Genomic DNA, 27,628 nt, shown 5'->3' with positions numbered 1-27,628 from the left:
TAGTTAGGGGACCTTGTGCAAATTATATACTGCCTCTCTGCCTGTTTTCTCATCAATAAAATATTTAACGTTGGGTTGTTATCAAAGAAGATACCACTTCTAAAATGTTAATCATACCTCTTGGCATGTATTATACATGTTATATGTATGAACAGAAAGACAGTGATAGAATGAAATAAATCCTTGATTGGGGCATTTGTTGAAATAATTGCTTAATTGGTTTCCTTAAACAGGTGATGAAGTGATTAAGAACACTATTCTTTTGTGATGCTGCCCTGACATCCTAGAACTTCCTCTTCATGCCTTTTGAAGTTGAGATTCTCGTAAGAAAGGGCATGTGTTGAGATGGGGCTCTATATGCTAAGCTGGGAAATCTAACGGCACCAGGTTTTACCTTAGCTATGACTGGAAAGAGTCCCGAACAGTACAGGTACAAGCACAAACAAGCTAATGCACTCATTTAGTTGCAGCAAGATTATTGTTTCTCAGTTCCCTATTCAGTTCATCACCCACAGTCACCAATGGCTAGTACAGACTGTAGTGTGTGTGGATAGCAGGAGAGTGGGTGCGATTCTCAGTAAACATATGAGGAATCCTAGCCTCTCCTAGGGAGTGTGTTTTCTATTTTCCTGATGTGAATAAAATATTCTGTCCTTTTGGAACCACCAAAGTCGACTCCAAGGGTGTGAAATCAACCATTGCTCATGTATTCTACACTGACATGCTAATTTTTTTATTTGGAGAGCTAGAGATACTTGACTTTGGATGAATTGTTCTCTTGCTCTCAAAGTTTATGTTGTGTGCTTTTCTACTACTTGGCCTTGTTTGTTTTGTTGTCACAGGAAAATTAGCGAAGAAGTGAAAATTTGAATTAATGTATCTGTGTTTCATGGTTATGAAATACAATTACCATTATACAAAAAAAGGTACTTGGTCTGGCATGCGTGTGCATATGTATACAACTTAAATTTAAGACTCTGTGAATGTTGTTATATTGTTATCTTTTGCGATGTGATTGGTTTGGGCAGTGATATTACTCACACTTTATAATTCATGTAACCTTTACATGTCTTGTTCTCAAACGTCAAAGACTGTATGTAACTGGAAATTCAAGTATCAAATATTTTTGCTGGAAAAATTAATTATTCTATTTTAAATTGTGAGTTTTTCATTTTACTCACTTGATATAAATAAATTGATTCATATCTTTCTATTTTTTGAATTATAATGCATTTTAATGAATGTCAAAGTATCCGTCAGTTCACCCTCATGTAACAGCACTATCCTGATCAATAATGCTTCCTTTAGCACAGCTGGTCTCCTCACACACAAAAAGCTCCCCTGTGTTACATCCACTTAATGATGCCTCACTTGTTTCTCCAGATGATATATCGTTGTGCAGAAAAGCCAACAAGATGAAGAAATTGTGTATGCCTATTGTGTTTGAACTAGAATAAATGTGGCTAAAAGTCATTTTCCTCTGGCCTAAAATGAGTCTATGTCTCCTGGCCTGGAGAATAACAAATTTCTGTCACCTATAAAATGTGGTTCATTAATGCTTCATTCTACTAAACCCAGTACCTGTATAGTCTATCAAAAATGATTAAAAAGGGTCAAAATACAAGTTACTATTATCTGTCCTACTGTCATTTTCCTATTTTTTTCTATGCTAGCTTTGTTCACCTACTTTTGGCTTGATATTTTTAACATTCAACCAAAAACATCAGAATAAAATTTGTGGGTAACAACAATCAGCAGTACCAGATTAAACAGCCTAAAAATCAAAATTGAAGAAATGTTAAGATTTGCTGAAGTCAACAGTGAAGGCATTGCTACAGTTTTCCTTTTTTAAGTAACCTTCATTCCAAATGGCTTATGTTATTTCCCATACAGTAGATAGGCAATTACCTCTCTTCTAATATCAATTCTTTCAAGCAATCTTTTCTCCACCATTTCACCTTCTTGGCTTTCCTCGCCTTGCATTGATGGGACAGTATATTTCTATTACCTTTGCAGCCTTTTTTCATTCCCCTTAAAATTGAATTAAATTTAGTCTGCTGTTCTAAACATGAAGTGCTGGCCCATCTGAGTTATTTAAGCTCAAAAATGTGTAGGATTTGATTACTTCAATTCAAACTTCACATGTGACAAGTTTGTCCAGCATAGAGACTTAAGATTATTTTTGAAACAAGAAATTTTCTCCTTGTGTTTGTGACGTCAGGTAATACCTATGGTAGGACCTCGTTTAGCACAAACCCCTGTGGTCTCGAAGACCATGCGGCAGCTGCTAATCAATTGATCTGGTTATCAACTAAGAAATGTACCTCGTACACTCCCCTTCATCTTAATCTTATACCACATGTTTTCTGAAGTGTAGATATTGGAACTATTTTAAAAGTCTATTAAAAATCCATGTATACAGGTTAGTTTAGCACAGAGAACACAGTTTTTATCTTCACACCTGTTGTCAAGATAGTTCACTCTTCCAAGTTTGGCTACTAAACTGGTCAGCAGTAGTTTGGGGAAAAGTTAGTGGTAAATTTCTTCTCAGGTTTAGCTTTGCTATCTAGAAAATTTGGAGCAGGATCAGTGATAGCTAAACATTTAATTTGCATGGTCTGTAAACCTACTAAAGGTGAAATATATTGAGATACATACTTGCCTCAAGAGGGGAAATAAACAGTGTACATTAACATGTCATGAGCATTCGGGCCATCATTTTATGTAATCCTATTTCATGAGTTGTAGTTGTTCTTTTTTTTTTAAAAGATTTTGTTTATTTCTTTTTAGAGTTGGAAGGGAGGGAGATAGAGAGAGAGGGAGAAACATCAATGTGCAGTTGCTGGGGGTTATAGCCTGCAACCCAGGCATGTACCCTGGCTGGGAATCGAACCTGCGACACTTTGGTTCGCAGCCCGAGCTCAATCCACTGAGCTACGCCAGCCAGGTGAGTTTTAGTTGTTCTTTAAAAAAATCAAAATCATTTATCTGCAAAATGAATCCTATGAGATAAAATTTCTGTGACCTTTGACTTATTAGCTAGAGTGTTAGAAGACAAAGTGAAACAACAGCAAAATTCAGAATGACAGAAGATTGACATCCCAGCAGATGGAGAATTGTTGCTAGGTTTATAGATCTTAACCAATTCCACTTATTTTATGTAATTTATTTAAATGTTATTTTTCAGTACAGTTGCATACATGTCCATAGTTTAAAAACATTAGATATTTAAAAGTAGAATAAAAAGGAGAAAAAGCATGACAATACTCAGATAAAACCATCTACATGTTTAAAATCCTTATTACTAACCCCCTTTTAATGAATATTTTGCTTAATTTAACATACTTATACCACAAATATAATTCTTATTTCTAAAAACTTACCATAGCACAAGTGTTTCTCCTAACATAACTTAGAAAAAAAGATTATTTATTTTATTGGCTGTGTAACTGCTTTGGTAATGCCTACTACTCCATTGTTTGCTTCACGGTCAGGTACTATGTTTGCCCTCATAACAGAGTTTGAACACCGTTTGCATACACCCGCTTCTTGTAATATGCTCCAGGCACTTTCCTTCTGAGAGCTCCTAGAAGCAGAGTTACTCTCTCAATGAATAGAATCAGTCCCTGTCACCCACAATTGTTCTAAATTTAAAGTAATTTACCTGCAGAATATTTTGGAAAATATTATATCATATTTATTTGTTGTCACAAGAAACCTATGTTCATGTGGCTTTAATCATATAATATTTTGCTTTCTAAATTGGCTACTTGTATACATTCCTTAATTTAAAGAAATCTTTGAGGGTTGCAATTCAGAATATCAGAATCTTTCTAATAACCCAGTTTTCGCTGGAGATAAGAAATAATAATTGGTGTCCCTAGATGAGCAATATACTTCAAGTCCAGACTCTTGGACATTTAACTTAACTACACATTATATCTGCATGTCTATCTTATGATCATTAAAATGTAAATTACCTTTAGTACAGTATTCATACCTTATACCTTTGGGGTTTTGTCTACTGCACAACACATAGTAGGTTCACAGTAAATATGACGCAACCTTAACTGAGTAAAGACAAAATAGTATCCACATGTATAGCTGAACATTAGTGCCTCTTTCTAGGGATTTAAAATTTGATTTTTAAATGACCAAATAATGTCAGTGAATTAATACATTATGCACAAATACACTCTGCAATTTCCAGAGGGAGTTTGTAAAACTAGTAATTATCATAAATCCACAGAGATTATTGCTTATCAAAAAGTAATATTAGAAAGAATTATACTGTATTTGTAAGCTATAAAATATAATATAAAAATAAAGAAGATGCTTATAACACCCCTCCCAGAAGAGTGAAAACTTTCTTTCCTCTTTAGTGAAGCTATACTAACTTTATTTTTTAACTTCCTTATAAGAGAAGTGACATATTCTCTCCTGAAAAAGACAATCCCTGTGTATGTTCCTAACTGCGTACCCTAGGGAGCTAAGCAATTTCTTGAAGCATTTGGATGAATGCCTTCTAACAAATCATGACTAAATACTATTTTTCCAAGAAATCATATAAAACTCATGGACACAGATGACTGTGGTTATTACACAGGGGAAGAAGGGTGGGGTAGGTAGAAGATAGTAAAGGGGAGTTAAATGGTGACAGAGGGAAATTTATCTTTGGAGGGGTGAACACACAATACAACATACAGATGATATATTACAGAATTGTACACCTGAAACATATATAATTTTATTGACTAATGTCACCCCAATAAATTCAGTATTTTTTTAAAAGAAGAAATCATGTAATTTCAAATATTTAGCTAGTTAGAGAATCCAGAATCTACCTATTATTAAGGAATGTTATTATTCTTATGAGAGTTGTTCTCATTTTTTAGAACACTTGGCAACAGGTAATAATACAAATGGAGAGGGAGTAATAAAAGTAATAATTATTCCAGGTAAAATAAAAGTTTTTTCTATATAATACTTTCCAACTTATATCTTTAATTCTGCAATTACCTTTTTACCACATAATGTTTAGTGGACCCAATAACTGATGCACAATTAAATACATTTTAATTTATTTAAAAATAAAACATTCAAAATTAGATGCAGCAAAGCCGCTGCCCTCAAAGAGCTTATGGCATGAAGGAGACAAACAAGTGAATTATGGAGCACATTAAAGTGTGATAACTGTTGTGTAAGGATAGTGTGCTGACTCTTTGGGTGCACAGACTGGGGTCTTGACTGGGGCTTAAGGAAGCTTCTTTTGAAGGCTATGTTCAGGTCAATTTTTAGTAAAAGATGTGTGGAATCATATGTTCCATAGGTTACCCTGCAGGTTCTCCCTGGGAAAGCCGAAGTGGGCTTTAATGAAAATGCCATGATGATCTGTTCTTAGCACGTCTGTCCACTCCAAGTATGAGGACTCATTGGGATGAAGTCTTCCCGAGTGGTGAATATTCCACACGATGATACTCTTTGGAAATCCCTCGCAGTGATGTTAATCCATGCTTCCTGTTATCAAAGCTCCAATGTCATTATGATTTTTTTAAAAAGTGAAACAAAGGGCAAAGATGAAGAAATTTTATTACAAATGTTTAAAATACTACAAGTCGGATCTCTGGGGATTTGGGAGCACCTTGCATACCGTGAAAGGAAAGTGTTTCTAAAGCTTAAAAAGAAGTTCAAACTAAAGTCAAGTACACATATTTTCAAAGTTTCTTCTAGTCCTTCTCCAGACTTTTTAAATAAAGCAATGTTATTTATTCTACTCAATCCTTATATGTTAACAGAGCTGACAATGTGGGAGGTATTTGCAAGCTGACATTGCTGTTATAATTTCTGTGAAAATTTCAATGTCTAAGTGAAACATGAGGATCTTTAGAAATATAAAAGCCATTCTTTCTTAACTTAAAAAAGTGTTATTTCTGCAAATGACCTCTAAAAGAAAATCTTCTCAAATGTTATCTTTTATGGGTAAAGAGAGTTAAATCACTTCATTGAGATGTAAGTAATATGAATAAGACAGTTCTTATTATAAAAATTTGCTAGGGCCCTTTTATTTAGCTCAATAACACTCAAATGACTATAGTGATAAACTTCAAAATTGACAGTAGTAGAAAATTTTTCCTCTAACATCAAGCCAATACTTAAGAAAATTGCTGCCATATTTTCTAAGTTACTAACCTTTACAATGAAATATATTTTCTATGCTAGATAAAAATGTTCTTCTCTATTTTAATGTGAACTTCCTTGTTTTGTCCTTTCTATATTTGCCTTTAAGTCATTTGTTTGAAAAGTAACTGTAGAAAATGTTTCATTTTCTTTTATTGATCTCAGTAATGGCATTTTGGTATATCAGAAAAGGTAGAGTTAACTCTACATCAGAATGTAGAGTTAAATTGTACCCCTTTTTTAAAAATTTTTTTTAAAGATTTTATTTATTTAAGAGAGAGGAAGTGAGGGAGGAAGATAGGGATATAAACATCAATGTGTGGTTGCCTCTCATGCATCCCCTACTGGGGACCTGGCCTGCAACCCAGGCATGTGCCCTACTGGGAATCAAACCAGCAACTCTTTGGTTTGCAGGCCAGCACTCAATCCACTGAGCCACACCAGCCAGGGCTTTTATAAAAATGTGTTGTAAGTCTTTTGTCCATAAAACTTCTCAAAAATATTTATTTGTACCTGAATTCCTTCATCCAAACTTTCTATTACTTCACTGTGGTTACTTCTCTGACAGAAAGTAATCAAAAATGCTTTAATCAGTTCATTTCCCTTTTGCCTTAGAGTATTTCCCAGGTAGTGAAAAGTTTCCTCAATTCCCTCTCTTAACCTTTCCATGTGTTGGTTTTCCATAAATCATTCTATAATTTAACCTTCCCCCACCACCAAACCCTGTCATTTATATCAAGGTATTCCCAAGTATTTCCTTTTACCTGTGTAGATATAGCACAGGTAAACTCTGTGACCCCCAGTTTATACTCGTATTTGCCTAAAAACCTACCTCTGTAAATAATTTATCCCAAACTTCATTTTCAAAGTCCTTTATCCTATTGACATTTACCCTGAAATTTAAACACATGCATTTATAATAACACAGCCAGGGGGTAAAATTTAGGTTTGCTACTAACTTTTTCTAAGTCTGTGACTTGATTCTCTGAAGCTCAAGTTTTGCATCTGTATTATAGGAGCAATAATTATTATTATTATTACAGAGTGTGCTGTGAATATTAAATAACATAAATAATCTAAAACTGTTAGCTAAATGCCTAGCTCATTGGAAGAACTGAATAGTTGTTCACTCTTCTCATTCTTAATAATTTTATTACTCTGCTGTTTTTGTACAGGAAATGTGTAATGGAATGAGATACAGTAAAATAGACATGGGGTTTAAACTTAAACAGATTTGTGTTCGTAATCTAACTTATGTCTTATTATCTGGGTGACTTTGAGTGTCTTACCCTTTTTAAGCCTTGTGGTGATAATTCGATGACATTTTATATAGCAGCTGACATAAAATTTGTCCTTATTAAGTGTCTGTTGAATGAGTAACATACATTCATGTATGTATACTGTAGCGTTGGTCTTAACCACTTCATCTTTATTAAGTCATTCAGCAAAAGATTATTGATCACATATGAGCTATAAGCCATGTTAGGCACTGGGAATAATTTCAAATAGGCCGGATAAGAATCATTATCCATTTGTGTGGTGCATAACACTGCTTGCCACTAGATTGGTTAATAATTCTTTGGAAAAAGCAGCAGGTTGTCTCTGCTAAAACCTAAACTATAATTCATATACCTCTGGTATGCCTGGAAAACTGTAAGCAGGCCTTCTGCAAATCAATATTCATAACTCTTTATTTTCCTCCCAATTCGACCAAGCCACCTGAGGCTGTGATAGGTGTGGCCATAAGAACAGTAAAGTCTAGAGTAAGATAATAGGCCTTCAGGGTCAGCAAAGGGACTGCATGCAGAGTGGATTATGAGGGAAGCCCCAGGGAACAGGTCAGGGAGGTAAGGGCTGGCTGGAGCATCTCCAGGATTCCAGGATAAGCCCCAGGAGCAGGCACTGGAGAGAGCTTTTCGGTTTCAATTAGAAGTTGGCAATTCTGGATTACATAAGAGGTGATGACTGAGACAAACTCACTAATGTAATCTAGAGAAAGTTTTCCCCCATGGCAAGGTCAAATGCTAGTACTAAAAAGAAAACCTTATTGAGGATTTACATATTGCTACTCAGAACAGTCAAAGTAATAATGGTTCGTTTTAGTGTTTACTAGATCAAATGTGCATTTTTTAAAATCAAATGCCATTACTTACTGTCTTCTTACAGGGTAGTATTTAAATGAATTTTATAAACTCAATAGAATATGCATTAGAACTGTATAAACACTAAATTGTATTAATATATTATCTGTGTATCTTTAGATACATGATCCCTCCAATAGGTCTCAGTAATTTTTCAAAATCATGTAGTGATAAAATGACTCAGATAAAAAATTAGGTGACACCTTTGATTGCACAAGATGCTACCTTGAAACTAGCTTAAAAAAATTAATAGCCAACAAAACTTTTTTTCATTCCATAAAATGTGTAGTTAACTTTCTCTTGAAATATCTGACAGTTAGAAGCATGTTGTTATCATATTAGATTCAAATCCAAATAAATTACAAAGGTACATCCCTTCCTTCACATGCTCAGAGAAGCAAGAAACAGCTCTTGAATAGAGGTCATATCCAGATTTTGAAGAACATATTTGCAGTAGAATAATAGTGAGAATATAATGATGGAGAGGAATTAATTGGAAAAAAATTGAGCCACTGTGGCGCTATTTTCAAAAACAGATACGATGATTGACATATACCCATGAACTTTTCAAACGAAAGTAGATGGAAATCTCTTGCCACTTGACATTAAAATTCCAATATCAAATCTCTGGCTTTATCCCAAACTATGTAATTATATTTAGTCCATGGTATAAGCATTTGATGATTTTATGTTTCTCAATATATCCTGCTTTTGAAATTTTACTCAGGACTTCTTTTTAAAAAACCACTAATACTAAATTGGTAAAAACAGGGAAAGTCAGGAAAAAAGGCAACCAAATAAAATTGATACAAGTCTATATATATCTAAGAAAGACAGAAAAAAAGAGGCCACAATGTATAAACACTTCAGCCTTGACCTTAAATGACCTTCAAATTCTACATGATGTGTGTCTAAACATATTTAAGAGAAAAAATCATCTCACGTGGGCTTCAGGCTCAGTGATTGCCATGCATTCCATGAGCAGACAAAGTGAAAAGGGGAGGACAAATCTGCTGCAGTGAGAACTAATTTGCAGTCCTATGGTCACTAATTATTTTCTGTCTACACAAAATCTTCATCTAACCTGGTGGGAGAAGACAAATAGAGTCCAGAATATCCTGGGATCTCTTTGGTTTCCTAAGTTTTGTCTTGGCTCCTGGGCATAAAGTTTAATAAGTCCTGAAGTCCCTTTAGATAACTGGCTAATTCAGCATCAGAAGAAAGTGTGGCAGAATTGTCTTTAATCACTCCATCAGTTTTGGCAAGCTAATTTGTTTTAATGTACAATGCTGAAAATATAGCTAGTAGAACTGAAGAGCTAAGATCAAGGAATATGATTCAGAAAAATAAGCCTCAAAACAAGCATACTAGAGAAACTGAAAAAGAAATCATAAACTTTAAGCCTTGGGCACACAGTCAAGAGAAAGTGATCAATGGTAATAGAAGAAAAAATGCAATAAAAAATAAGAGAAAGTGCCCAACAGTTGCAGTTTTGCATTGTAACTGGTAGAGCTTGCTCTACTGGAACATCCAATCCTGTGATCCTAGCTATGCTGGGTTAGGTCGTGGGCAAGTGCATAAACTGGACATCACAATCTACATGCTGCACACGGACTGCTAAGGAGGAAATTCTGCCTAATAGAGGCGCTCCTCAGAGTGGCAGCCTATTAATAACTTCCTTTGAAATGCTCAGTGAGAAAAGGAAAGGTAGACTACTGGGTCTCATTGCATCATCCTAAGTGCATTATACATTTTTTAATAACTATGATGTGAAAACAATGCAATTTGTGAAATGACTCCCCTATGCCCTTCTTCTATCGGTCCTTGAGATAACTCCATTGGAGAAGACAATTTGTGTAACCCTGGAAACATTAGCGTATTTGATCCCTTATAGCAGACAAACACAACAATATAAGCACCCAGAATCAGAAACTGTATAGTACAAAAGGCCACTGTAAAATCAGGTTGAATTACAGCCAAGTTTTATTTTAAAAAGAATAAGTTTTAATAACATATTAAAACTAATAACTAATATTAGTTTTTTAAAGATTTTATTTATTTATTTTTAGAGAGGGAAGGGAGGGAGAAAGAGAGAGAGAAATATCAATGTGCGGTTGCTGGGGGCCGTGGCCTGCAACCCAGGCAAGTGCTCTGACTGGGAATCAAACCTACGACACTTTGGTTTGCAGCCCGTGCTCAATCCACTGAGCTACGCCAGCCAGGTTGTATATCAGTTTTGAAGAGAAGTTTGCATCTTAGAGAACACTGTATACAGGTGTTAATATCTTTTATCCTCAAAATAGCCCCAATAGGAGAATAGGCATTATGTTTAATTTACAGATAAGAAAATTTAACTGCATACAATTTTTTTATTAGAAAGAATCTACAGAGTTAGGACTGGCACACAGGTGTTCTGAATCTAATTCCACTTGTGTGTGTGTGCGCGCACATGGGCATACTCTACAAACTCTGCCTTGAATTGGCCTCATCATATTGTTACTGTAAAACACTCAGAGTGCCAGGAAGCCTCTCCATCTGTCAAGATGGTGCAGGGGGAGGTTCTTAAACTGAGTGTGTAAAAGCCAGCAAGATAATTGGATAGAGAAAAAGCCCTCACCGCCTTATCAGATTGGGGGTGGGACCAGGGATGGCAGGTACATGCTTCAGAGAAGTCAAAATAGCCCTGATGGAGGTGCTTGGCCAAAGAGGTCTGTCGGTATAGTCTGGGGAAAAAGGAACTGGTTGGAAAAGGGACCTATATGAAGCTCACCAAAGTTTGGGAAGTTGACCGGTCATTTTGAGAAAGTACCAGGTCCATCACACACCCCATCTAATATCATTTCAGAGGAACAAAAAAGCCTTTCGCTCTCTGTGGCTTTTGACCTGTACTTGCACTCACCTGTTCTCCCTCCTGCTAAGGCAACATGGCCCATGACCTACAGGAAGGAGCCTTTCACTCTGTTCTTATCCACCTGGTGATGCACTCAATGGTGCGTTCACACACTATCCCGGAAGCATGCAACCTTGTGGTCCTAGCAGCCACATGGCCCATGGCTGTGTGGGCTCCACACACAGGCTCCAGGAGGGAGCCTGAAATGAACAGCAGCCAGGAAAAGGCTAAGCTACCTGGACGGGGACTATAACAGCTTAACAGCTGCCTGCAGGCTCCAAAGGACTGGTCTTTAAATTGGAGCAGGATCTCTGGACACTGGCTTTTGTTTTGGTTTTGCTGAGGGGATGGACTTTCAGATGGGAGTCTGCCATTCTCCCAGGTCACGCAGCACCTGAATAAAACCTCTTTCCTTTCGAATCAGCACCTGCCTCATGAGTTTGGCTTTTGTGGTGACTGGCAGGCAAACCTCCATTTTTTGTTCAGTTACAATATGGTGCCAACCCATTTAATGTCTATTCATAAATGGCTCACCATGACCATGGATATTGCTTTGTAATTGATAGGAGTTAAAAGTCCTAAGTAATGTATACCATGAGAGATTTTTCATTCTAATTTTTAAATCAAGCTTGCAAGGCTATTATGGGACAAATGAAATTCCATTTGATTTGCAGACTTCCAACTTAAAACAAGAACTGGACCATTTTGTCATGAAAAGTGAACAGTAATAAACAGAGACGTATTTGATGCAATCCAGTCATGTCTCTACAGGAGCTGATTTTAAACCCCTGGAATGCTTTGGGATGTTAAGAGTAAGCCTGAGAAGAAGAATAGCAGTGGGTGACGCTGAAGGAGTGCTTGTTATATCAGGCATTGTCCTGAGTGCTTTAGTATAATAACTTCTTAAAACCTCACAACAACCTTACGAAGCAGGAGCAATTGTAATCCTCTTTCATAGACTCTGAGGATGGAATACCCGGGTACAATGACTTGTTAAGTGTTGCACAGTAGATCAGCGACAGAGCTAGGTTTTGCCTCTGCAGGCTGGCTCCAGAACGCGTGTGCTTAAAGGAGAAAGTATACTGCCTGTCAAAAAGTGGGGTTACATCATGCAAAGGAACCCCAAAGGACTCTGGAGCCCAAAGAACCAGTAGGGTTTTGGGCTCTGTCACTGCCCAGCTGGGTTACCCTAAGTAAGATGTTCATCTTATCGCTGCCACAGTTCACTCACCTCTAAAATGCAGGTGCCAGGGAAATCTTTGTTTAAAGATCATTTGGAGTTTCACGTGGGATAGTACAAGTAAAGCCCACTTCACTGCACATTAGGTAATGAACAAATGGTAATGGTACAAGAGCAGAAATCATATTTTCAAAATAATCTACTCAAAGCCATTAGTTTGAAAAGAAATGAAGATCCTAAAGCCCAAAGGAGTTAAATGGCTAATTTTATACTATGCCATTAGTGGCAAAAGCAAGAGTATAAGCCAAGCCTCTCAAGTCTATGTTTAGGGTTCTTTGAACCACAAAGGAGTAAACTAAAGATTTTATCTAGCATGTCATTTTTTCATTTAAAAAAGTTCACTATTGATGTATTTTTAATTATTTTCCTCTGTTTAAAGATGAGTCTACTTGCAGTGACTGTCATTGGAATATCCTTTCAGTCTTGTTTATATGTCACAACTATATACACATTACCTATAAAAATGGTTTTTTTCTTTCTCAAACGTTGACAATAAATTGTCTTAAAAAACACAGTAACAGTCACATCTGTATCATCAAATCACACATATCACAGAGGAATCATTGTCTTGTTTATCAGAGCTAGGATATTGGCTTATTTGTGTATTTGACACAGCTATAGATTGAAGTAAGAGGTCATGAGAAGCAGAAAATATTGTAAGAAATAAATATCAAGCCCAAACAAATACAAAGCAACTTTGAAAGCAAGGGAACCTTCAATGTCGGCTCACTGGTCCATCAGCAAAATCCATGAATCAGCCACATGATGCATCAAGCCCATCATGTTATCTTAACGTGTGGTTTTCAAAGAAAGGAGTGCTTGCAACCTGGGCTGGTATTGGCAGAGTGAGAATTAAAATGAACTCTGTCATACTTTAGAGTTGTGCAGTTACCAGGTACCCAGTGAAAATGCAAATTTGTATTTAAAAGCAGGGGATACAAAAATCTTCTCATTGTACCAAGCATATGATTGAACATAATAAGGTTAAAAATTTTTTTTTTAAATATAAAAACCACAGAAGAATTTAATTCAGACATGGTTCCAAAACTATGACCAACAAAAAGAGCAATGTATTGTTTAAGTTATAGGGCCACTGTCTTAGAGTAGTAAAACCTACAGAGAGATGAAAGGAAAGTACAGAACTATCAATGATGATTGAATGTAGTGATAATCCAGCTTCATGAAAAATGACAGTTGAGTTCTCCCTATGTGCACCATATGATGGAGGTGCTTTAAGTTACAATTCTTTCATTTTTTATTTGAACAATAGATGTCACCTGAAAATGAGCCTTGACCATATACTTAACTTTTCCAAGCTGACTCAGCTCTGAAGTTGTACAGCAGAAACTGTACTGCTAGCCTGGAAAGAAAGGAAGCATAATTTAGCTCTCCAAGATCCAAGTGCATGATAGTAGGAAAACTAGACTTTTTTTTTACTGTAACAACATTGTGTTTAATGAACACCAACGTCAGCAGCACAGGCAAGGGCTATGAGGGCTCAGAGGGGTGTGGGGTGGCAAGGGCTGCAATGTGGAGGCTGACAGGTAACAACCCCACCCAGCACCTCTCCCTTCACTAGGGAATCAGAGCCTCTCAGAGGAGGTCCTTTCTATTTCACTTGGACAAATATAAAATAGGTAAAATTCCAACAGTGAACAGATTAAGGATGCTCCTTTACTTTCCTGATTAAGTATCTATACACCAAGCTGAATACAAGATAGAGATAATTAATGAGGCATAAAAAAAAAAAAGCCAAAGGCTGATGAAAGAAATGAAAATCACTATCAGTATAGGTAGTAACTGTGATCGTATGCTTCTATTTTTTACCTCTACTTTTCTTTCCTTCTCTCTCACCTGCGTCATGCTGTACTTGTTTACCCTCTCAAACCTGACTTCAATCCTTTCTATTATAAGGCATAATATATTTAAAATAGAAAAATAAAAACATATAATCAAAAGAACAGCATATTGAAAAACACACTAGTATGTGTATTCATATTCTCAAGATTAACTTAAAATTTAGAAAACATCTATCTGAATCTATCTGCAATGTTCTTCTTAAATAAATTATATATGCAGATAAGTGTACATGTTATAAATGCATTTCTCAGTAAGTTTTTATAAAATGAACATCTCTGTAATAGCACCAACATCTAGAAAAAAGAAATCACCAGTCACCCTGAGAAGCCCTCCTCTGCTGACTTCCAGCTCCTGGCCCAGCAAGAAGATCCCCTGCCCTGACCTGTCTCACCATACTACAAAATGGTCCGGTTTGCATATTATGGAAACAGAATTATACCATTACATTTTTCTTTTGGTTTCTTTTGTCCAAACTTATGGTCATGTGATTATGTTTACATTAGTCATTGTGTAAACATAAATTCATAAATTCTGTTGATAAATGATTATTTAGATCACTTACTCATTTTTAACTGGGTTATTTGTTTTTTTGTCATTAAATTATAAGAGTTCTTTATATACATATTTATAAAATCCCATTTCAAGGCTATGATTTGCACATATTTTTCATTTCCTATGGATCATCTTTTAACCTTCTCCTTCAGATTTGAAGCAGAAAATTGTTACTTTTGATGGTCAATTTATGTATATTTTATTATCATATTTATTCTTTTGTTCCTTGAGTTTTACCCCATATCCAAGGATACTTTGGCAAACCTAAGGTCACAAAGATTTATCTATGTTTTTCTTCTAATAGTTGTATAGTTTTAGTTCATATATTTAGGTGTTTCATCCATTTTGAGTAAACCTTTGCATATGGTGTGAAACAAGAGTGCAATTTCATTCTTTTGCATGTGGCTATCCAATAATCTCAGTAGAATTAATACTGTTCTTTCCCCACTGATAGTCTTAGCACTATTGTTGCAAATCAGTTGAGCACAGATGTATGAGTTTATATATGAATTCTCAACTCTGTTCCATTAATCTAGATGTCTCCTTGAGCAAGTACTGCAGTCTTTGATTACTGTTGCTGTGTAGTAAGTTTTGACATCAGAAAGTTTGAGTCACCTACTTTTTTTTTCCCAAACTATTTTGGCTGTTCTGGGTCCTTTGTAATTCCATATGAATTTTAGAATAACTTTATTAATTTATACAAATAAGTCACTTGGAATTTTGATAGGGATTTCAGTGAATTTGTAGATCAGTTTGTGGAGTTTGGTCAACAATCTTAATTCCTCTAATCCATGAACATAGTGTGCTTTTCCATTTATTTAGATCTTTTAAAATTTATTTAACAATGTTTTCCAGTTTCCAGAATATAAGATTTGCACTTATTTTGTTAAATTTATTCCTAAGTATTTTATTCTCTTTAATACTCTAATACATAGAATTGTATTCTTAATTTGATTTTAGATTGTTTACTACAAGTGTGTAAAAATACAATTGATTTGAATAATCTTATATCCTGAAACATTGCTGAAATTATTAGTTTTAATAGTTACTTACTAGCTTCTTTTCTATATACAAGATCTTATCATCTCCAAATAAACCTATTTTTATTTCTTTCTTTTCAATCTGAAGGCTTCTATTTATTTTTCTTGCCCAGTTGCCCTAGCTGGAATCCCCTGTGCAATGTTGTGTACAAGTGGCAAATATGGCACATCCTTGCCCTATGCCTAATCTTTGTGTTTTACTGTAAAGTACTATGTTAGCTGTAGAATTTTAGTAGGTACCCATTATGTAGTCAAGGTTGAGTTCCCTTTTATTTCTAGTTCTCTGTGCATGTGTGTGATCACAAAAGAGTGTAGAATGTTATTAAACATGGGTTTTTTTATGTATCTATTGAGATAATCATGAGACTTTTGCTTTTTTAGCTTATAAACATTGCATTACTTAATTTTTGGATAGTAATCTAACTTTGTCTTTTGTAAATATGGACACTTGATCATGGTGTAGAATTCTTATAGTTCACTAGAGTTTTCTTCAAGACTTTTACATTTATATCTATAAGAGATATTGGTCCATAGTTGTTTTTTTAATCTCATGATGTCTTCAACTGGCCTTGATATCAAGGTGGTACTAGCACCATAAAAATGAGTTAGGAAACCTCCTTATATATTTTGCAAGAGTTTGTGAATAAACAATATTAATTAATAGTCAATTAATTGAGAATCATTATTTTTTTATGAAGTTTAGAAAATGCTGTTTTGATCATTAGTTTCTCAATAGGATAAAAGAGCAACAATCTTATATTTTCTAATTTTGAGATTTCTTTTGATTTTTAAAAATGGTTTTAGAAAAGTCGTTTGGCAGACTATAGCTAGAATTTTTTGTTTGTTTTCAATTGCAACTTCCTGGTTCCTACAGAGATAGGATGCTGAAGATAACCAGGAAGACCACACAAGCAGAATAAGTTTACTAGTGCAGAGCATCTCAGTGAAAGGATGTTAGAAAGAACTTATTTCAAGATGAGGCTTTGGTTAGGTGACTTGGGGGAGGGTTCTAATGAGCGAGGCTTTAGTTTCAATGAGAAACCAAATGTTCTCAGGAACTGTGGATAAACAACTCTGATGGAGTAAAACTAAATCTTACTTAGGAAAGGAGAAGACCAAAGCAAGGCTAAAGCTATAAGGAAGTAGTAGTCGCTCATATTTGCTGGGAATGGGTGATGTTTGGTATTTTAGGGTTTGCACAGTGGTGTTATTTTTCTCCTTACTTAGTCAACACCATGAATTGTTCTTGTCTCACTGCATCATAGTCACAAAGTGACCTTGTCTGAAATTGATTTCCTGTAAAATCATTTGTGTCCAACCGGAGAACACCAAGGCCTACCTGTAGGTGAGGCATCAACAACTAACAATGTGAAAGCCTTGCTGCGAGAGTCTAGCAAGTCTTGGATTTTTAAGAGCTAATTTTTTCTCATGGATGAATTATGTAATAAAAAGCACATTAGTCATAAAGTCTTATGGGTCATTAGAATAGAATAAAAGAACCAGGGTGATATAATTAAATTTGCATGGTTATATTTTATATGTTAAAACAAAGCACAGCTCTCCTATGCTTCTATATTTTTTCCCTTGCTGTTATCCACAATAAAAGATATTCAAACCATTATACAGTCTAGCAGGGAAGGTTGGGGGGAAAATTATAGTATGAGTGTAATGAGATCTCCTATTTGAACAAGCAAATCAATACAATTCAAAATGTGGTCTAATGATGACAACTCCTCATGACAAATAATTTTATCATTGAAAAAGCAATAGCTTTCTAATAATGTGACAAATGTCATTCCCAAATCTCAAAGTCAGCAGTAAAGTTGGGGTCTTGTATTTATAATCTAATCTTTCACTACATTTTACACTATCAATTTACTACATTTCATGTTAACCTCAGGAACATAAAGAGTGCACTTGAGAGTAAATCAGCTGTTTGTCTTTCAGAACAGTGAGTTCAGCTGAAATGGAGACTCATGGGAGGATCCGCCTTTAAAACAGAGTGAATGTTCTATAATTTGCATATTCCTTTGTTCACAAGGCATTACTTTTTAAAAAAGAAACTTTATTATTATGTCTATATTGTATTATTAAAATAACCTGGCATCAGCATTGCTGCTGAATTTGAAGTATAATAAATCCATTGAGGTTCCCTGTGCTTTTTCTAAATTTTATATATATAAAATTTCTCTCTTTCCCTCTCTCTCTCTCTCTCTCTCTCTCTCTCTCTCTATATATATATATATATATATATGCATGCCAATGTAGGCTTTGTGGTTCAAGTTTACTTGATGGAAGATTTCTACATGCAAGTGACAGATCAACATGTGTCATAAGGTAGATCCACCTTTCTGAAATGACATCAAAATAGCCTGGGCATTTTTTCCCTGGTTAAAGTTGTATGAGATATATATATTTTTTGCATGTCAAATAATTCTAAAAGAATACTGAATAATACCAGTTCACTTGTAAAGTAATGCATACAGTTAAGTTAAAAATTCCCTGACAATGTTAACAAATATAAATGTATGCATGTGAGCCAGCATCACTGAGCCAGCATCACTCCGTATGTATAACTGTGTTGCGTAATATTTCTCAACTCTGTAGTGCACATACCTCTGCTTTACTCTTATATAAGGTTGGCTAAGCTACTCATAAATTATTCTCCCATATAAGTTTATCTCAATGTGAAATTGGATGTGTCATCAGGTTATAACACAGTTATAGATTAATTGGAGGACAACTAATTCATTAATAATCATAAGCCATTTCTTCTAAAAATATGGAACATCTCATGAAAAGTTAAGACCTTCTTTTAAACCCTTAATTATTCCTATATTTTTCCATATTGTACTCAAGATAAAGTAAACTTCTATATGGATTTAAATTTTTATTGCTAATATTGTTACAGAACACAACAAGGGGGGCCTGGGATGATATACTATTATTGAAAGAAGGCCCCGGGTCCGTTATGTCCGCTGCCAGAGGAAAGAAGTCTCTCAATGCCAGAGATTCGTGAAAAGGAAAGGAAATGTTTATTTAATGCTATACAAACTTAAAGTAGTGACCTAATGTCTTTATCAAAAATCCTAAAGTCCCTAAAAACACCCACAAACACACACAGCCCTTCCTTCCTTCCCCCTTTGCCCAGTCCAGAGTACCGTATCTCAGGAAAGGAAATAGAAGTCCATGGCTCAGGCAGTCCTCTGGTTCTTCCCAGTTAGTACTCCATCTCGACTGGGAGACCCCCCTGGGTTCCCGGCACCCTCGGCTGAGTCACCGGGATCTCTGCTAAAACCAGGTGGTGGTTCCCCCTTCTAAAGCTGTGGGGGTCCCCACTCTGCCAGGCTGCGTGGTTCCCTCTCCCTGGGATGCGGGAGTCTCCACTCTGCTAAAGACACGTGGTTCTCTCCCTCAGGGCTGTCGCGTGGTTCTCCCTCTCTCAGGGCTGCAGGAGTCTCCACTCCCTCAAGTCCGCATGCTTCTTCTTCTCTCAGGGCTGCACATGGTTCTCCTTCTCAGGGCTGTGCATGGCTCTCCTTCCTAAAGCAGCATGGTTCTCCTTCTCAATGGCCGCCAAATCTGGGTTTTTAAATCCCTGAGGCCAATCTTCCTCTGCAGCCTCATTTCCGACTCCTCCCACACTCGGCTTCACATGCCAGAACTCGTATCCTTCCAGCTTTACTGGGCTGCCATCATGAGTCTGGGCAGGTGTGGCCACATGTCCTGGAGCCAATCCTCTCTGAGCTCCCACGCAGGCGCTGTAACTCAGGGGACCCAGTCCCCTCCGTTACATCTGGGTGGGGAAGTTACTTCCATTCCCCTGGCTTAGAGCTGATCACAGCTACTTAACATATCTATGCAACCAGTCAGAGGTTATAGATATGCCAAACGACCACGCCAGAGCTTAGCTGCAAGGCTGTTGCTATGCTAAACAGCTCTCAATGGCCCTGCTCCATTTGTCCCTTCCCCCAACCCACACCCTGGGCAGGGGGGATGGAGACATCCCAAAATCTCCTGGACACCTTAAGTTCTGGACCCCATTTCAAATGCCTATTTGGGGCCCCCCTCTTGGCTGCACCCTGTAACAATATGATTGTGTATATTATATTTTCTAGTTGGTATCAAAAACCAGAAAGGTCAGTTGTTGTGTTTTTTCATGAGTTACCAAACATTGTGATTTCATGGACTAACTAACATAATTTATCACCCTTGGTATATTTATAACAAGCTGAGGAAAATTATTTTGCTATTGGGGGAAAATTCTTTTGGATGTTGTTTGGTGTATCTAGTTTTCAACCTCAAAAAGTAACACTGACTCTATTGGTTGAATTAATTTAATAACTGCTAGTGGGTGATTTTCAAGTTATCTCTGTATGAAAAGAAAATAATGTACTAAATCTGAAAAAATAACCCAATAGACTTGTTTTAGTTGCCCAGGTATTTTAAGCAAGTTCTATTGGACATAATTATTTTAAATCTTTACTGAATTGTGTAGAGAGCTCAAGTCTCATTAGTGGTAAATCCTACTAACTTAAGATAAGTAAACATCTTTAACTTAGGGTTGGTTCCCAGTGTACATGCTAGCTTTTTACTGCAGTCTTATTACAGAGCTCATCTGTCTATATTTTAATAGAAGCTTTCTGATTTATTTTGTCTTTAACTTTTCCTATGTATGTATATCTTTACAGTTTGTTGAATGGTTAACAATGGTTTCCCCTGCCATGGTTACCACAGAACGTGAAAAGTTCAATGAACAGAGATTACATGAAAAATGATAAACAAATAGCTAAAATATAAGATCTGTTGTAAGATGAGATCCAGAGAAATTGGGTTCAGAGAATCAATACTAGAAATTCATTAGGAGAGTATTTGAAAACTTGTTGGAATGCCTGATAGTAAAATCTGTATTTAAAGGTACAACAGAGAAATCTGAATGATTTAAGGACTCAGATATCACTCCTTGACTCAACAAGGTACTATAATACACAGGGTCAAGCTGAGGTATGATAGGAAGGGAGAGTACTTTCCTGGCAGTCCAAACTATACTAGTTCACCATTCTAGTGTATGTGGAAAATCCTAATTTGGAGTGTGTATAGAAATAAAATAGTACATGAAACAAGGCAAATGCCAAAAAAGCATTTGCTCTCCTCCTTCATTTTCCTAGCATTTCCTCTGTCCTCCATTGCACCTATGTTGTTCCTATGGGAGGTATTATATTTTTATATAAGCAGGTTACCTTAGCTGAAATGGATGGACCCAAAAATGGGCACCTGACCCTGCCTTTCTTTTAGAATAATACATTTTTTTTTCTCTAGGATCTGTGGACTCAGAATTGTAAAAGATTTAAAGCAGTCTCTCAGGTAGCTAAAACTAGAAAAATACAGCTGTTAGAGGCCATGTGGAGAAAGTAGGTCGATGTTGTGAGCAAAAGGAACAGTGCTAACACACACCATGCGAATGGCTTTGCTCCCTGGGAGTGGCTCTTGGCCAAAGAAGCATATGCAAACAGATAATGGAATCCCTACCTGTTCACCCACCAGTATCCAAAATTACCAGTGAAAGAAAGTCTTAATGTGTTGTATCCCTTTCCATTAAGCCACCAGGAGTACATCAGAATGTACTTCCAGTTTAATAAAAATAAAAACTCTTCCTTGCTTTCTCCTCCAACAAAGGCTTCTGAACAAATTCAGGATGATCGAATGTATAAGTACAAATGTGGAAGGTCTCAGGTGGTCCTCCTTTTTTCTTTGAAGCAATATTGCTGTCAGTGAAAGTAGAGTCAGCAGAAAGCTAATGCTGATATGGGGTTAAAAGCATCATTCCATACAGGGTAATCAATGGGTATCAGGTCAAGTTATGGCCTTGCAGTGTTTTTCTGGCTGGAAGTGCTATACATGAAAGAAACACAGGAGGGCTTAGTTATAAACTGCACTTCATGTACTACATAGGTAAAGAAAATCCTTACAAGGAGACTTTTAGGATCGCCTGGCTTTTCCTAATTTAATATTCAAAAGCACTTAGAGGCCATACTGACAATTAAAAAGGTGAAATAAGAATTGATGCGTGGGTCACCGGCCAGCAGTGATCATGGAATGCTGCAGATGGCTCATCAAAATGTGAGAAAAAACATGCACAGAGATAGACCAGTTTCTGTGGAGAAGTAGGGATGGAACGGCCACCCCCTCTAGTAGGGAGCGAGCTGATTTACCATCCAAACCAGCATTTATTGGGTTCATTTTGCATAAGAATTCAGGCAAAGCATGTTACTCATTGCCAGGAAGTAAGGATCAAACTATTGGTAACAAGGGACTCTGAGGGTCTATTTTGAGTCAGGGTCAAAGAGATGTAAGACTTTAAGGAACAAACTAACTTCCTCCTTGGACCCTTCTCATTCAACTGAGAACATTCTAAACAAAGAAGATTTCACAGGAATTTACATGTTCTTTCTTAGGCCTGATCACCAGGGGAATCCGCCCTTTCCAGCACAGGGCAGCACCACCCTGTCATTGTTTCAGGACTAGGTGGAGCAAGGGAATTAAGGCAGCCAAGAGATTAAGAGATTTTCTTGCAGAGCAGGAGGACTTGGGCTTTGTCAAAGCCAGAGGACGAGAGTCTATCACCCCCTTTTGCCGTAGCCCCCAAAGTCCTTCTTTTGGGGGACTCCCATGTGATCGTGCCTGTCTTAGGTCGTTCCCCCCTTGGGGAATCTTACCCGTCATTGGCTAACTGACCAAGCATTGGGGTCCAGGCAAGGTGGGGTATGAAGGAGCAGAAGCAGCGCTCCTGTCAGGGAGATAAGCTTGTCTCCTTGCTGGCTCACAGTTCCAAGGGCGTTCCCTTAGCCTTAGCCTAGGTGGGGGTTACAGCTTCTGATACCAGGCAGGGCAGTTCCCAACAATGCCTAATAGTAGTTTCCTATTAAATTCTATTGGATCTAGTGAGATCAGTATTATAATATTATAAAGGACAATTGGAATAACTTTTCATGGATAGAAATCTTGGAGGGGGGAAACCAATTTATTGATAGGAAGAAAAATTCTTCTTACTGGGAAGTTTCACCATCATATGTGAAACTGCATTTAGTATTTTCTTCTAAAATCTCACTTTTTGAGTGGGGGGAAACAAAGCGAATAAAGGTATTTCCTGGCATTAAATATCTTTCTTAATTTAGGTTTTCACAATTAATGTAGATCAAAACTGTTCCAAATCTATTTAACTTTTTAAAATGCTTGGCTAAACCTCTGTCATAGTCTGTCATAGTTATCTAGTAATGAAATGAAAACTGTTTATCTTTAATACATATAATAATTGACTCAAATTTGCATGTGACGAAAATAATAGTAAGTGGTATGAATTATTGCCGGGCTTAACATTTAAAGTAATACTAGTTTTCTATGTATCAAAAAATCTTGTTGTGCAGTTGAATATTTTTTATTGTTGTTCAAGTGCAGTTGCCTCCATTTTCACCCCACCATGCCCCCTGCACCACCCATCCCCACCTCCCACCCTTGACCCTACCCCCTTTGTCTCTGTCAATGTGCCCTTCATACCTGTTCCTTGATGCCCCTTCCCCACTATCCCCTATTATCCCTCTCCCCCCTCCTCTCTGGTTACTGTCAGATTGTTCTTTATTTCAACCAGATCGATGAAAGCTGACCATGTGGGTCATGTGCTTTCTCTACTGCAGTTCATGTACGTTGTTTAATTCCCACAAGCTTAACAAGTACTATTATTCCCATTTTACAGAGTAGAAAAAATGTGAAGTTAAAAAGTACTTTACAAAGCACTGTGTCTAAAAGTAATTTTTAGTAATTGCTTTAAATACACTATGTGGTGGGGGCTATGGCTTAAATAACAAATAAGATATGGTCCTTTCCATTAAGGAGCTCGTCCTCTGAGTCACACAGCATGTGTCACTGGCAAAAATTGAGCCTAGTTGTCTATCACTGACAGCTTTGACCTTCTGTCCAAGGTTATACCATCACCCTCCCACTTCCCCCCTCCGACCCCTCTAACAACCAAAAAATACAACACAAAGTGTGACTTGAAATCAAACCTAATTATAAGGGGTGTTTTCTCATTTTGCTACACCAGTATGTAGGACTCTTTTGTTTCAGGAGGATAAAATGTCAGCCGTAAGGCCAATGAGTTGAAAATCTTCTGTCTGATTAGACAAGCAGAATACCCAGGACCTCTGATAAATGGGAATAAAAGGCATCAGATCATTTTCTGTCTGAGCACATTTTCTAAAATATCTTTCTCATAAGTTCTTAACCTGGTGTTCGCAATTCAAAAGGCATCGTGGTCTTATAGACCTTTTCCAATTACAATTCTCATTTTGGGTCCCTGATTCATAAAAAAAACTTTCCTTTTTATTTCCTGCCTGATTCCCCACCATCTCCAATTACCTGTGAGGGGCTATGTCATTTAATAGCCTAGATTCTTTCTGAAGTGAATTTTCTTTGTGATCTCTTGTTAATTTTTTCCCTTAGCTCACATCCCACTTATTGCAAATGTTCCAAAAGTGGAAAAGCTTTCTGAAAGAGCCTGAAGAGGATAATTTTCATATAGATACAATGGCTAAAGGGAAGACATATAGGGGCTTCGTTCGGTTGCCTCTTTGATTAGATGGACATGGTCTACTTAGCTGTAATTTATTTAACTGCTTGTAAAGCTGGTATAAACTCAAACACCATAAAATGAAACTCAAATATGCACAATGCTGTGATTTAAACTCTGCTCTGCATCTAAAAACATCTTCAGTGTGGATTATACCACGAACATCAAGGCAAAGGCAATTTTTTAAAAATGCACTAAGTTCTATTTACTGAAAGCTTAGTATGCATCAGACTAATTTTTTATGTTGTATATTGATTAACTTAATCTTTGAAAAATTCTAAAAGATAGATTTTATTTTTATCCTTATTTCATAAATGAGGACAATAAGATGAAAAGGAATTAGATAATTTGCCGGATTTTCATAGTTACAGTGTTATACAATTACTATTTAATTTACAGAAATACTCATCATGTGATACTAATATTTTAAAAAGATGTTCTGTGGCCCAGTATAAGACTGTCAGATCTAAAGTCTGCTGAGGGTGTGTCTAGAGGCCCATCTGCTTTATCTATTTTGGCTGAAATCACTGCCAGCCTCTAATTTATTAGCCCAACCAGCTATCTGGTTAGCCAGTATAGAAAATGCCCTAATTTTAATTAACCTACTATTTCATCCACTTATTTCTTAACTTATCCAGGACCTCAGTATGAGTTTGGCATTTAAGAAAGCATTGTCTTGCATTATTAAATTTAATTTAATACTACTTAATCTGTCTCCTACATTTTATGAGTTTTAATTGCCCATTAATTTTTAAAATTTTATTTTACCAAAAATAAAATCTACCCTTTTGAACAACCCAGAATCTGTTACCTCCCCATGCAAGTGCTTTAGATGTATGACCTCAGTTACTAAGTGGAACCAGATCACTTAATAAATTCCTTTGTAAAAATTAATCCTGCCTTTAGATAATATTTTGAGGTATAAGAATGTCTAGAAAATTTTATTCTTTAAATTTAGAAAATGTTGTGACAGCGCTCTTCAAAATACTCCCCATGTAAACAGAGATAAGATTCTTATCCCTGGCCTTTCTCTTCTATAAGCTACAGCTTTTAAAATAATGTAAAAGTTTACACTGGTGATTACCTTAGTCAAGAGATACACTATTGGCCTGATATATTTTTTCAGGGAGTCATTTAATTCATTTGTGGTTTAAAAACTAGGAAAGGAAATTATTAATGATGGTGCCAATCCATTCTATTTTCAAGATTTTATTTATTTATTTATTTTTAGAGAGGGAAGGAGAAAGAAAGGGAATCATCAATGTGTGGTTGCCTCTCATGCACCCCCAACCGGGGACCTAGCCCACAACCAGTCATATGCCCTAGACTGGAAATCGAACCAATGACCATCTGGTTTGCAGGCTGGCACTCAATCCACTGAGCCACACGGGCCAGGGCTCTATTCTATTTTTAGATAGCTGCATTGTGATTTGGGACAGTTCTGTGTGCTGACAGGAAAAAGTCCCCATTCCTTTGTCACTATGCCTGCACGCCATACACACACATATATTTGCAAATGCACATGTGTGGATAAAACATACGAATAATACTTTATATATATATATTCAATGATAGCTCTTTCCCACTTTGTGAAGGCATGTATGTGTAGAAGCACATATGCACATATGTAAACAGTTAATGGAATCATAAATATGCATTAAATGGTATTCAGAAAGTTAAAGAATGTTGCATTTTACAAATCATAAGCCACATTTAAATCACATATTTGGTTAAGTAGAATATGTCCTATGGCCTCACCTCTTTCCTTTCTCCTCTTCTACCCCTCTGGTGCTTGTCTTGTATCACATTTCCTCTGAAGCCCTTCGTTGTAAAGTCACATTGCAACTCTGCAAGCACATGGAATGACAGAAAAGTAAAGCCTGCAAAATTGCAATGATTGTAATTCTATAATTTGGCTTCCCCAAGCCTGTCTCTAGGAACCATAATTAATGGCATACATCTGTTAGATTCTCTCAGCGGTAAAAAGAGGATCTAATTGAAATCTTGCAAAACAAGTTTACAAGTGAAATGGAAAGGATGTTAGCTTTTATCTCCAAGCCCCACCTTTACCCAGTCACAGATTATTAATGTTTCATTAAAATGTTGTAAACCTTCATGCTAATATGATTGATTTAGGCCAATAATGACAATTGAATCTTTAATTTGTAATGTTTAAAAGAATTTCTTTACTAAAATAAGAAGCTATGGCTTCTGAAATGATTCTGTAATTAGTAATATTGTGATTCACAAGAACTTTTGGATCAGCGTGCATAAATTTAAGACAAAAGAAATAGTTTGTATTCTAATAACTAAAAATTTGGTTCATTAATAAAATTGTACCTAGATGAATTAAGTTAACCTATTCTTCTCCCACACTAAGTGTGTTTGGCAGCACTTTGTAAACACAGTGAACAATGCAGGGAAGGATCTGTTTCAATTTGGAAAGACATGCCTGTTTTTTCAACTCCCTACCCCCACTCTTCCACCTCTGTTTCCTCTTCCTCCCTTTTTTCCAACTTCCTTCTGCTGCAAAATACCATAGATAATCTGATTTCTCAGCTTGATTTACATTATCTCTTTTAAATATATTTTATTGGTTATGCTATTACAGTTGTCCTGTTTCCCCTCCTTTATTCCCCTCCACCCTACACACCCCCTCCCACCCACATTTCCCCCCCTTTAGTTTATGTCCATGGGTCATACATATAAGTTCTTTGGCTTCTACATTTCCTATAATATTCTTACCCTCCCCCTGTCTATTTTCTACCTACCATTTATGCTACTTATTCTGTGTATATTTTCCCCTTCTCCCCCCCTCCCACTGCCCTGTTGCTAACCCTCCATGTGATCTCCATTTCTGTGGTTCTGTTCTTGTTCTAGTTGTTTGCTTAGTTTGCTTTTGATTTTGTTTTAGGTGTGGTTGTTAATAATTGTGAGCTTGCTGTCATTTTACTGTATGTACTTTTTATCTTCTTTTTCTTAGATAAATCCATTTAACATTTCATATAATAAGGGCTTGGTGACGGTGAACTCCTTTAACTTGACCTTATCTGAGAAGCACTTTATCTGCTCTTCCATTCTGAATGAAAGCTTTGCTGGAGTAAT

The sequence above is a fragment of the Phyllostomus discolor genome, chromosome 6, assembly GCF_004126475.2.
Source record: "Phyllostomus discolor isolate MPI-MPIP mPhyDis1 chromosome 6, mPhyDis1.pri.v3, whole genome shotgun sequence".
Taxonomy (NCBI): Eukaryota; Metazoa; Chordata; class Mammalia; order Chiroptera; family Phyllostomidae; genus Phyllostomus; species Phyllostomus discolor.
The sequence above is the reverse complement of the archived record's forward strand: the minus strand, read 5'-3'. Positions refer to the sequence as shown.